General features: G+C 36.2%; 1 long non-coding RNA gene across 1 annotated transcript; it reads left to right on the forward strand.

The window, feature by feature from the left end:
- Positions 1 to 2,351: 2,351 nt before the first annotated feature.
- On the forward strand, positions 2,352 to 2,892 carry LOC130412972 (uncharacterized). The gene is made up of 2 exons (XR_008905430.1): positions 2,352 to 2,641; positions 2,813 to 2,892. It is a non-coding gene; the product is annotated as an uncharacterized LOC130412972 (long non-coding RNA).
- Positions 2,893 to 3,279: the final 387 nt, after the last annotated feature.

Genomic DNA, 3,279 nt, shown 5'->3' on the forward strand with positions numbered 1-3,279 from the left:
TTTAGCTTGTGAGACAATCATATATAATTAATCTTTCACAACTTTACCCATATTAATTACTCTCCTGGAGGCTTTGCTGGGACAGTGTCACAGTAGTAAGAGAAGTTAGAGCAAGGTAAGACTTCAAAAAATAAGTAAAAGTACAAGTATTCATTTTTAATTGTACTCAAGTAAAGTACAGATCAAGTAAAATTACTCAAGTACTTAACACCTCTGGTTAGATCTCATGCTATTGTTATCTGGCCTGTACAAAATGTGCCTTGGCAACTGTCAATGCAATGCCATCAACATTTCAGGGTGCAAACATAAACTATAAACAACAGTCTAGATTAATTGAATTTGAATCTTTACTGTCGAAGTATAGCATGGCAGAATAACTCTGCCCACCAGGCTCATGAATATGCCACTAAATAGTGTTGCTGCAATAAAGTCAACATTGAGAAACAAGTCGTTTTAGAAGGAAGCAAACAATGACTCTGGTGAAGATTTAATAACCGGTAAAAGCTTCTCATACTCTCTGTGACTTACTCCAGTCATAAGCAATTGAACAGATTAAACAGACTGTCTTAAAAGTCAACAGCAATTGGCAAATTTTGTGTCTCATAAATGTAAAATATCGACATAATATTGCCTTAGCCTTTAAATGTGGCGCAACGCTCCAATAAAAACAGAGATTCACTCGAACATTTTAGAAAATGTCTTGAGGCAAAAGTTATTACAGTTTCCACCGTCTGCAACTTTTAGGAAAATTAAATGCAGTACATACCATCACAATGCATATTAAATGAAACACCTGATCTCATTCACTATTTAGTATTTTTCCCTAGCCTTGCACATTCCTTTTCTATTCCTATCTCTCCGTCCTATTCTTTTATCCTCAATACTGTCATCGACCATTAACCTGTAAGACAGAGAAGATATGGCAAAGTGGCATATGAGTCTTATTCTCTATACTGGCACTCTCCCTCATTAAAAGAAGAAAAACATTTCTTATTCACACACTGTCCTTCCACACCGGTCCTCCAGAGCATGAAAATTTACCCCGGCAAGCTTCGCCTCCAGAAATTCCTGCACCATAATTCATATCTACTGCTCTACCTCAGCTTAAAATATTTCTGTTATTGTACCTCTCTGATAACTACGCCACTATTCATATATTACATTTACATTTGACAGAGGCTTTAATCCAAAGCAAAATTGTGTGCATTCAAAGTATATACTGTATTTCATAAAGCACTAGACCTGTTGACGCAGTGAATAGTCAGATTATACGTATAACATTGAAAAACAGCAGAACATTTTAAGTGAGTGTCCAGGTTGGAGTTTATGTGTGTGCAGTATATATTAAAGTAGGAAGAAGTCTCAGTGGGGAAATATTCATTAACTTCAAGTTGTGTATCCTCTTGAGCTTCATCTGTGAGTGGCCATCTAAAAAGCTGTAAAGTGATGGGAGCCAGGACCTGAAGAGAGCACAAACATCCATAATTTAGGCATTTGAAAACTCAAATGTGTCCTTTTGTTTGTGGGGGAAAACAGGCAAATGCAGTTTTTATTTCCCAAAGGTCCAAGTCAGTATGCTTTGAAGACATACTGTATCAATATTGCACACACCTTACTAAACAATATTCATACAATGAAAGATTATAGGTTATTTTTGATCATTACACAATATTCACAATATACTACAGCTAAGCATGACAAGGTTGTTGTTCGAGACAACAATTTCCCGGATTTTTCAAATCTACTCCATGATTCAAATTATATTAATTTTTATGACTCTTCTAGGGCTGGAAACTCTTTTAAAGACCCCTCAAATTGCCAAATGACATTGACCATCTCTTTGTAATAATTGGTTGTGTTTCATTGAGTTGTGTTTTATTTTTAACTCTGTACCCTTAAAGTGATAGTTCAAAAAAAGGAAAATTCTTTACATCTGAACTAGCTTTAGTTATCATTTATAAATGTTCTTGTCATTTCAAACCTGTGTGACTTTCTTTCTTCTGCAGAACACAAAAGAAGGAATTTTGAGGAATGTTGGTAACCAAACAGCAGCGGCATTCACGTCTCTTTCATACGGACAAAAAATCAATGCAAGTCTATGTGTCCCAGCTGCCAAAAATGTCAGGTTTTTTACAGAATGTTTCACAGAGGGAATGGACATAATAAAAATTCAACCCTTGCATATGTGCCAAACACCTAAATGTAAAATCGACAACTAGAATGAATTCTAGCCCTACAAACGATGTCCGTTATTTTGCAGATAGAAATGGAGATGAAAATCTTAAAGTGCCCTGCAGTGTTCCTGTACAACGTCTGGAAAATATCATAAGTAGTCTTGTAAATGTCCGATGACATATTGTAATGCTTATTGATATGATTTGTAAAGTTCATTGAGGTTTTTTGAAACATGGTTAAAATACAATGTTTAGAGAAAATTGTTGATTATAAATTGTTTATATTGTGTTTAAAAATGAAAAGCTTTTCTGTATGTAATGTTACTTTAATAATGCGTAATGCGTCACATGACTAAGAGAGGGAGTGAAGAACTGTGGGTCAGAGAGCAATGGATGCGAACAGGTCGTAACACGTGCGGCTCCTTCAAAACGTATAATCTCTGCATATGGTCCTAAAGGCGCACACGGTATTTGTTTATATTTGTTGCATGTTATAATTTTTATGTTTGAGTTTATGTGCTTTAATGTGTGTAATGTAACGTGTTCTGTATTGTAACAATGAGGCAAATTGGACTATTTGTTATGGGATTCTGTTGTAAAAGAGGTGTGTTTAAGTTGTATATGTCTTTTATTTGTAGTTTTCACGGTGTCTTTCTTAGACCGTGACATCTTCGGATCGACACAGGAAAGAGAGAGCAAAATAAAAGTCTAAAAGACATCTGTATGATTCGTGGCCGTGATTTATTGGATCAGTGCAGTTACAAGTCTTGTAGTTAAGTTATGATTCTAAGGGCACTTTGTGCACAAAAAGGCATTTCAGTGACTGTGCAGCAAGAGGACATCATGACCTCCTGTCCTCTTCCAAGACATAAACAACACTTCCTCCCTCCCCTTCTCTTTCTCTCTTCTTCTCTCCATCTCTTACTCACCACAGCCATCTGTGGTAAGATCTCTTGCCTCACTACCACCAGTCTCACCTGTATTAAAATCTGTGGAACAGTGGATCAGAGGACAACTTATGTTATTAGATCTACCCTCTTTCGCATTGTCACGGGAGACAGATTTTCAGACCCAGACAAAGTTACATGACATCCTAACTAGACTT

Source organism: Triplophysa dalaica, chromosome 2, assembly GCF_015846415.1.
Source record: "Triplophysa dalaica isolate WHDGS20190420 chromosome 2, ASM1584641v1, whole genome shotgun sequence".
Classification (NCBI taxonomy): domain Eukaryota; kingdom Metazoa; phylum Chordata; class Actinopteri; order Cypriniformes; family Nemacheilidae; genus Triplophysa; species Triplophysa dalaica.